The 10,142-nt window shown below is 41.0% G+C and overlaps 1 protein-coding gene across 3 annotated transcripts in view; it reads left to right on the top strand.

Moving 5' to 3' along the window:
* The first annotated feature begins 236 nt into the window (after nt 1–236).
* Nucleotides 237–10,142, top strand: part of Cpq (carboxypeptidase Q) — a 441,872-nt gene continuing 431,966 nt past the window's right edge. Inside the window, exon 1 of one of the 3 annotated variants that reach the window (XM_040293837.2) lies at nt 237–456. The gene's annotated coding sequence lies outside the window, so the exon portion shown is untranslated. Of the gene's footprint in view, nt 457–544; nt 566–687; nt 841–10,142 lie in introns of those variants that run through there. The other 2 variants (XM_078016890.1, XM_021725165.3) reach the window with 2 other exon arrangements.

The raw sequence follows: 10,142 nt of genomic DNA, 5'->3' as shown, positions 1-10,142 counted from the left end.
AGAGAGAGAGAGAGAGAGAGAGAGAGAGAGAGAGAGAGAGAGAGAGAGAGAGAGAGAGAGAGAGAGAGAGAGAGAGAGAGCTTTCTGATCTCCTAGTTTGGGTCATCTCCTCTCTCCTCCATCATCACTGGCTCTCAAACAATCCTGGAGCCAGCAGGATGGGGAAATAACGGTTTAATGATCGCTCCCCGTGGGAGGTGTTTGACAGCTCATAAAGCACAGTTTCCAGACTTCGGGCTTCGAGGACGGCTTGCCCTTAGCCACACTCAGAGAAAGAAAAACACGGGTCCACTTTTCCTTTCAGCTGCGGAGGCCCATCCTTTCCCACCTGCAGAGATTTCTTAAAGCACCGTCATGCTCCAGCCCTGTGCCTTCTGGTGGCCCTAACGCAGGCCTGACCAAAGGCCACAGCTTCAGAAAAACACCAAGCCCAGAGTCCAGGCCCTGCAGACCCAGGTTTGAAGGCGACGCCCGCGTCTCGGTCGCCCCTATAAGCAGCAGCTAGGCCAAGGGTCTGGGAATTCCGGGTGACACCGATTTTCCAACAGGAACCAGAGCCTAGAAGGTGGGGAACCATCCGGCAGACTGGTGGCCCCGAGGTCGCCGGACTCTGGGCGAGACCCCCAGGCGTTCTGGACCAGGCACCCGGAGTCAGGCTTCCCGGTCCCGCCTCCCGGCCGAGGACGCGGGGGAGGGGCGGGGGGAGGGCGACGGTCAAGGTCCGGCTGGGGGTGTGGCCGTCACCACGTCAAATTCCGAAGCAACCTCCCCTGGGCGCTGCCTCCCCTGGGCGCTGCCTCCGCCGCCACGGCCGCCTTCGCCCAGGAGCTGCCGGACCAGGTGCGTGCGCCACGGCCCGGCCGTGCCCGCGGGCGGCTGCGCCAGGCCCAGGCTCCTCCTGGCGGGCGGGCCCGGAGAAGGGGACAGGTTTTCAGCACCTCTCATTCGCAGGAGCGACTGAAGGACGGGGCTAGGGAGCCACTGGGAGTCGGCCCGGGCCTGCCCCTTTCGTGACACTGGAGGCCCGGGCGCTGGAAGCCTGGAAGCCCCAGGGCGTGGGGTGGAGGGGGAATCCGCCGACGCCGCGAGCTCTGCCTTCCTTAGCAGCCCTTTCCCACCGCGGCCTCCCTCCGCCTGAGCCCCTGGGCCCCAGCCCCGAGCCGCCCGCGGAGCTTCCCTCAGGCCCCAGCTGCAACATTCTTAGTTCCTCCGAACAGCCAAGGGGCTTGATCCGGGCACTTTAGAGGTTCCTTTCACTTTGTACCTAGTACTTGTGCTTTTGGTGTGAGTGTCCAGTTTCCACTCCTAGACTCTATATTGCATGAGGGTCAGGCCCCCGCCTGGCTTGTCATTGCTGCTCTGTAATGACTTGAATATCAACGGAGTAGAACCGAATGAATGAACAAGTTAAGTGATTGACTTATATATGAGTAGAGCAGAATGGAGGAACATAGGAATGGATACAGATACCTATGAATACCTAGTTTGGGTCATCTCTCCATCATCACTGGCTCACGAACAATCCTGGAATCGGCAGGATGGGGAAATAATGGTTTAATGGAGGCCCGTGGATATGCAGGCTTATAATTTGCACTTTCTGATAGTTTTCCAAAGAGTTGTGTAAGTGTTGCACTTTTACAAATGGAGTCGTTCTGATTGTCATTAATTAAAAGGAATTCTATGCTATTGTTAAAGAAATAATCACCAGGCATCCCCCCGATATTTTGCTTAAAACAAAATATACCTAGTCCTTAGTTTTCTTCTACATTGAGACTTTTGAAAGATCTTTGTCAACATGGTGTTATTTAATATATTTCTAAAAGATAAGTTTGGATTTAAAGGTAGAACCACATGACTCAGACTTGTTTCAAGAACCAGGCGTTTCTTTTGAATTCAGGATTGTGAAGAATCTTCTCTGTTTTCCTGAGACAGGTGCTGGTTCATCTGCAGGTGACTGAAGAAGGCTAAATGTGGCCCAGAGAGGAAAAGAGGGACATATATCCATGTGTGAACACATAGTACATGAAAGACTGCTTTAACAATTGGTCAATGAAGCAGTTCTGTTTCTATGTCAGAGTTCCAGAAAAGCTGGATGACCTTGGATCTCACTTAATCTCTTTAGGTTTTAGTTTCTTAATTTTCAAGAGGAGGGAACTTAGCTGGGTCTCCTTTGTGAGTTAAATTTGGGGGATTCTATTTTATCCTGGTTAGAGAGTGCAGATCATTTCTTGGAGTTCTGCTAACTTCACTGGTCTGCTTGGCATTCTGCAGAATCTTGTTATTTTCTTCTCTGCAAATTACAGCTCATTTGCTTTCCTCTCAACATTTGCAGAAAGAGGAACTGAGACCCTGGCTAGTGGGAAGAAATGAGGGAAAGACTTTGTTCTACATTGTCACAGGCTTCCCACCCTGGGTCTAACTTGTTTCCAATGCAAACCAGACAGAAGATGCCATATATTTCCACTTATCTAGGGAGTTGTGTCACTGTTAATTTGCATGCATTTGAGATTAGTTATCACAGATCACATTTTGGAGCTGAAAGGACCTTGGAGATTTTTAAAAGGCACTTAAAAAGTCATTTTACATACATATTAAAATATTTTTGCATGCTACATTTAACAAACACAAAGTCCAAAAATAAAATTAATGTTACCTACTTCAGTTATTTCAAGTCTGCAGCAAGAAGTGGAGCAAATGTTTTGCTTTGTGAAAAAGACTGATTTTCTCAGGCTCTTTTCCCAAAGAGCCAGTTATGGGGTCATGTGTCATTTAGGCATGGAATGTCACAAAGATGATATTTATGGAGCCCTGACCATGTTCGAGGCACTGGTATATTTAACTTTTTTACTTATGTTGGCTCATTTAATCCTTACTGTAAATTTAAGAGCTGGGTACAATTGTAATCCGTGTTTGACCTTCCTAAATAGGAACAGTACTTGCAAAATGGAAAAATCAGGACTCAAAATACAAGCAGATAGAGGCAGGATTCCTCCCAGAAACACAGACAGTTCCTGCTAGGAAAGCCTGTGTCTTGTTGAAGAGTATGGTCCAGAATGAATGCACATTCTGGGGCCCTGAGGATAAGTGAATTTAGAATGGAAACCCAGGAGTGGAAGGATAAAGACTGAATTATAAAGGAGTTGGTTTTGTTTCATTATATTGAAAAGTATTGACTTCTATTGAGATTCTAGCAGACTGTGATACTTTGACCTAGGTGCTCCTATATTGTAACTTTACATGTGTTCAGTCTTACCAATTTGGAGAGTATAAAGTGCATGACATTGAGAGCTGTCATCAGTGAGTGGCACCTGAGAGCTTTGAGGCATGAGTGCCAAGCACTGTTGTTTCTTGGGCTAGCTTTGTGTACTTGGGAAGGTGCTGCCTGCCAACTCCTCCTTCATAAGGAGGACAGTTCTTGGTGCAGACAAAGCCCAATGCCTCCATTTCTGTAATCCAGGGACAAGACAGTAAGATGGGTTTCCAGGATCCTTAAAAATTAATTGACAAGAGCAAAGGACAAAAAAAAGTCCATAAATAAGTGAAAATAATAATAATAATAATAATTATTATTATTATTATTTTGTCAACTAGGTTTATCCTCATGGAAGGCAGAGACCAATTGTGAATGCCTGAAAAATCTGAGAGCTGATGCCAATTTGATTTAGCTCAAGAAGCTGAAACTTTCTGCCCTGAAGGCTGGTGTGATGGAATAGACCTTCCCATTGCTTGCAATATTATGGGGAAAAAAAGCCAAACAAACAAACATTAAAGAAACAATTTTTATTACTTGCCCTGGAGCTGGAGCTTTAAAATGTATCTTCTCCCCCTACCCTTCTTAAACTACTTGGTTTTTAAAAACAAACAACCCAATTCATGTGTTAGCTACAGTCAGAATATTGGTCCTTTCTCTTTATTCCTGGGCTCCTTTCTTTAATGCACCAAAATAATAGGACTGGTGTGCTTCTAGGTCTCTGGAATTTTTCTTCAGTTCTTATTTTATTCAGTAAATATTAATTTCCATAACTATTTACCAAATGTGTACTATGTGCCACATAAAGAATGGGATACAGAGTTTCAGGAGACCAGTGACCCATTACAAATATTTGCACCCCATATGTAGAAGAGGAAAGCAGTGTGGTTGGAGCTTTGAAGTGTGTTTTGAGGGGAGAGGCAGCTGTGAAACATCCAGGTATGGATGCTCAGAAAACCTTGACCCTAGCAGAGCTGTCACATGGTGGAGACTTCTATCAAACATTACAACAGATCCTCGGTCTAAAAAGGCACATCAGTGTGATATCTCACTTAAAAAGAAGAAGGAAGAAGCACATTTGACTTGACTAATGGCCATTACATTGTATTTCAGGGGAGTTCTTAGACATCAGATCCTTATGTAAATTTCAGTGAAGAAAGATTGGAGACTTGAACAACAAGGAATACTACAAGCCATCAAGAGAGACTGTTATAGGGAAACAGACAGGAATAGTTCCAAGAAACAAAAGATAAGGAAACTGCAGGACTGTAACAGAGAGTGGTGATTGCTAAAGATACAAGTAGGACAGATTTGGAAATCAGAAGAAAATCGAGCTGACTTTTCCAAATAACTGTACTTCTCTAAAGATAACACTGTCGCAAGCTTTGATTTCTCATCTTACTCAGTTTGTCAGGAAGACAAACAGGAGATTGTTCAGAGGTGTGCATGTTGTCTAGAGAATTGATCTTATTTTGCAGAGAACGTGTTGGGAGACTTTGAACTAACTGAAGAGTAGCGGAGGAAGAATAAGATGGAAAGAAAAAGGGTAATGATTAGGAAGAAGTTTTCAAATTTCAAGAAATTTGAAAGAAGTTATCAAATTTCAAGAAATGGTTGTTAATAAGGAAAAGGTCGCCTGGTGCATTGTATGTTGGTGTAGCAGTATTAGATTTTCTTGGAAAAAAGATTAGTGTAGTACCTTGTATTTAAGAAGCAACTTTACATTTGATTACAACATGCTCAGATGTAGATGTAACCAGGGACTATTATCTTTCTCTTACAAACTCACAATCTGATATTAAGGTATCTATCACTGGCAACAACTCTCAGCCCTCTGACTTTCAGTCCACTGCTCTGACTGTTGTATCAAAGTCTCGCTTTGTCTTGGAGTCTTGATTTCTTGCAATGTATTCCCTCAACATCTACCATATCACATCAAATAAAAGTGAAGCAGATGGTCTTTGAAGGCCAACAGAGTAAAGATCTTCAGGGGGAGAGGCAGTGATGGAAAGGATGCTTAGTATAAGTTCTGATGAATAAATGAAGGGTTGTATTTAGAGAACATCTGTGGAAATAAAATGACACTTTCAATGCAACAGGCAAGTACCATATGTAATCTTTAAAATAAATCTTCTATGATATATTATCTGAATGAATCCAATTTTTAAAAGTTTGCTTAAAGCAATATACACACCTCTAACATCTAACTTTATTACATGTGAAGACTTTCCTGACTTGGATATCAAATATGAAGATGGGAAGCTGGATCCCCAAATTATTAGAGACTACACATTGAACATAATGATTTTCAGTTAACTTCATCTAGCTACTTTTTCTGCTTACCATGCACCTACATGGAGTGCACTGGATGGAATGAAAGATAAATCCAGTCCTCGTGCTGCTCTCAGTTTAGCAGTGGAACTTACAAGTCAGTTATAATGTAATCCATCCATACAGTGGGTCAGGGCAGGGAAACCGGAAACTCTTATGGTCCTTGAGTTCCATATTAGTATTAAAATGAAACCAACTGTCCTTCAAAACAAAGGGCATTACACTAAACCCAGAGTTATTTTCTATTGATAAGAGATAAAAGCTAGAAGGAAGAGGTAGTTGTGACTTTTTATGAGTCAAACATTTAAAATCTATATCTTTAAAATAAACAAAACAAATGGAAGTATGAAATACTAGAAAGCAATTTGTAGGAGACCTTAGGTCTTTTGTTTTACATGATAAATAAATTAGACAAAGCTAAATGGAAGATTTGAATGATATAACTAAGGAGATTGAAGACTATAATTTATGAGTGAATAGGGATAAGAAATGTTTCAATAATATGAAATTTCAGTTGTGGTAATTTCTGTAGGGCAGACATGACTAGTGGTCATGAACTCTGTTAGTTTTTGTTTTTCTGGAAATTTTTTATTTATTCCATATTTCTGAAAGATAGCTTTGCCAGGTAAAGAATTTTTGTTGGCAGTGTTTTTCTTTCAGTGTTTTGAATATATTATTCCATTCTCTTTTGATCTGCAAGGTTTCTGCCCCAGATAGTTGTATTGAGACTCACTTTTTGTCATGTATTTCTTATGTCTTGGTGCCTTTAAAACTTTTTTTTGTCTTTGATTCTTAATAGTTTGACTGTTATGTAGATTAGTGAACTGCTCTTGAATTGGAGACCTCTGTACTTCTTATATATAGATATTGGCAATATTGGCATCTTGTACCAGATCTTGGAAGTTTTCAGCCAGTATTTCTTTAAATATGCCTTCTGGCTATTTTTTCCCTTTATCTTTTCCATTTGAAATTTCTATTATGTGAGGGTCATTTCTCTTGATGCAGTTCCACAATTTAATTTCTTCATTTTTTTCATTCTTTTTTCTCCTGTGACTAGATGATTTCGAATGTTCTTTTTTTTTAGTTGTAGATAGACACAATATCTTTATTTTATTTATTCACTTTTATGAAGTACTGAGGATCAAACCCAATGCCTCACACATGTGAGGCAAGTGTTCTACCACTGAGTTGTAACCACAGCCCAACACATGCTTTTTTTTTTAATTGTTGGTTGTTCAAAACATTACATAGTTCTTGATATATCATATTTCACACTTCGATTCAAGTGGGTTATGAACTCCCATTTTTACCCTGTATACAGATTGCAGAATCACATCAGTTACACTTCCATTGATTTATATATTGCCATACTAGTGTCTGTTGTATTCTGCTGCCTTTCCTATCCTCTACTATCCCCCTTGAATGTTCTTTTTAAAAAAAAAAAAATTTAAACATTCATTTTTTTAGTTGTAAGTGGAAACAATACCTTTATTTTATTTTTATGTGGTGCCAAGGATGGAACCCAGTGCCTCACGCATGCTAGGCCTCACACATGCTAGGCAAGCACTCTACCTCTGAGCCACAACCCCAGCCCCTCAAATGTTCTTTCTTTGCACTTACTCTTTTTTTTTTCTGCTTGACTGAGTCTGCTATTGAAGATTTCTGTTGGATTTTTTATTTTAGTCATTGTGTTCTTCATATCTATGATTTTTTAACTTTATCTTTTCTTGTGACTTTTTTTGTATTGTTTTCCAAATTTTATTTAATATTATATCAATAAATTCTTGGAGTTCAGTGTATATTTTTTAACTAGGATAATTCTGAAATTGTTGTCTGTTATTTCACAGTGCTCCGTTTCTTTTTTTAGACCTGTTACTGGAGCTTGATTAGTATATTTTGGTGATATAATTCCATAATTCTTGTGTTCTTGGACTTGGTGTCTACACATTTGAAGAGACAGACACCAGTTCTGGCCTTTGCAGATATTCTTTGAAAGTGATAGATCTTCAGTACTTAGTTTAGCCTATAATTCTGGTTGGGCCATCTGGTAATGACCAAAGGCAGGCAAAACTTGTTGTTGGGTTCTCTAGTTGGCTAAACTGCTTTAAGTGTTCTGAGGTTGAGTGGGGCTGCTGTTTAGGCTCTCAGCAATCAGGTGGAACTTCCAGTTATGTGCTGCAATCCCCTCTGGTTGAGTGGAGTTGTTTTTGTAGTTAAGAAGGGCTGCAGAATATACTTTGAAGTTAGGTAGAAATGCTGCTCAGAATGAATGGGCCCAGAGGTTGTGCTCTATCAAAATGTAAATTTGAGAATTGCCTCTTTTCCTCTAGGTGTCTTGGAATGGGCTCTGAGTGTGGGCTGAGCTGTTGTTTGCTCCCAAGTTGAACAGTTTCAACCCCCATACTCCAGAGAAATGCTCTGTGGCAAGAATCTCCCTTCTGAGCGAGGGCCCTGGAGTAGATTCAGAGACAGAGCCCAACCACTATTTGGACACCTAGGTTGGGCAGGAGTAGCTCCTGATATGCACAGAGGCAGTGTCCCCTTGCCTGTGCAGGCCCCTGGAGTAGGCACTGAGACTAGGTGTGGAGGCCATCTATCTAGGGACTCAAGCTAGGTCGAACTTCTCCACTGTGCTTCTGGGAGTGACCAGCTTGGCTTTGCTGGTGAGCTTTGCAGTTGACTGGTAACTGATTGGATGCCTACACTGGCAGGAGCATGAAGCTACCACCAAGATCCCTATGCTGGTTACTGTGAGCTCTGCCTCCTTTTTTATTTCTATCTGACCCTAATGGGTCTATCCCTGCCCTTACCCTCAGTGTTTCCCATGAGGTGAGACAGAAGTGGGCTTCCTGGGAAGAGTCTCAGAATCCATTTTTCACCTTTATCTACTGTGTCCCTTCTGTACCCAGATGATCAGAATGCTAGAAAAGCTGGATGTTCACTTCCAGTTCTCTTTTCTCGCTGTAGAAACTGTGAGCCCAGGGAGATCCTGTCTTTGTGTGCTGTGGCAACTAGGAAGAAGGGGGAGGGTTGACATAGTCAAAATGAAACTGTTCTTCTTGCTCTCTAATATGATTTTATGTGGTTCTGTGAGTCCTGTGGTGTCTTGTCTTATTCCCAAGTTTTGAGGTTTTCACAAAGGTGATCTTGTCTGTGGATATTTGTTAGTAAAAGTTTCTATGGAGGGAAGAGAACTTTCTGCAACCTCTTAGTCTACCATCTTGCTGACATAATTTTTATATATTTGCAGAAAATTTACTTCCTTCTTGGAACACTTATGAGAAATTGTTATTAAAAAAAACTAAATGAAGACTTCAGTGAAAAGTGTCTTTCTTATTCTTACTGGTCTTGTTACTTAGTCCTCTTGTTTAGTGCATGGTTTTAGCCAACTCTGTAATAGATTGAAATAGTAAAATTAAAAAAGGTAACATCTCTCTTGTTTCATGATGATGTCAAGCTGCTCATACAATCTATTTTCCATTTTCATATACATATGCCCTTTTTGCATCCAGATAATCTCTTTTTTTGAACTCAGGGGCACTCAACTACTGAGCCACATCCACAGCCCTATTTTATATTTTATTTAGAGACAGAGTCTCACTGAGTTGCTTAGCACCTTGCTGTTGCTGAGGCTGGCTTTGAACTCACAACCCTCCTGCCTCAGCCTCCTGAGCTGCTGAGACTACAGGCATGTGCCATCATGCCTGCCCAGGTGATCATTTTGAGAGGCCTTTTTCATTATAAAACTACATTAGATCTATGTTACATAACTAATTTATATCTGTATTTATTATATTTCATTGATTACTATAGATCTATCTTGGATCACTAATGCTATATATTATATCCTACAATTTACTTTTTACAATATCTGGATGTTTTTTCATAGGGTTTCTCTTTTCTGAGCTAATGCTTTTAAAAAAATAAACAGGGGACAATAAGAAGGTTAAAAAACACAAATGGAGGAATCAAAAATACCAATTAACTTCTTTGAGAAGCAGATGGTAAATAGTGGAAATCAGCCCTATTCTGACTTTATTTCTCTGCCTATTCAGTCTAGATTTTAGGTTTGCCCTTAAGCTAATCACTCACTAGTATTCTGTATCCTAGTAGTTTACTGGTGAAGAACTTGGGCTTTGGCCTGGTGTGGTGGTATATACCTGTAATCCCAGAGGCTTGGGCAGGAGGAACCCAAGTTTAGCAAGGTCTTAAGCAACTATCTCAAAATAAAAAATTTTAAAAAGGGCTTGGAATGTGGCTCAGTGGTTAAGTGCCCCTCGATTCAATCCCTCGTACAAAACTAAAACCAAACAAACAAAAAACATGGACTTTTTAGCCAGTTTGGGTTCAGATGTGAGCTCTGCCACTATCATCCATGTGACCTTGGGCCAGTTATATATCTTCTCTATACTTCAGTTTCTTTATCTGTAAAATGGGGAAAATAAGTATAGCTGTCTCTGATAGACAGAATTATATCTCGTTTCCACCTTCAAGCGTGTCCATGTTCTAATCCCTGAAACCTGAGAATATGTTAAACTACATGGCAAAGAGGAATGAAAGT

This window comes from Ictidomys tridecemlineatus, chromosome 7 (assembly GCF_052094955.1).
Source record: "Ictidomys tridecemlineatus isolate mIctTri1 chromosome 7, mIctTri1.hap1, whole genome shotgun sequence".
NCBI lineage: Eukaryota > Metazoa > Chordata > Mammalia > Rodentia > Sciuridae > Ictidomys > Ictidomys tridecemlineatus.
Note: the sequence above shows the minus strand (reverse complement) of the source record. Positions and strands in the feature narration are given on the sequence as shown.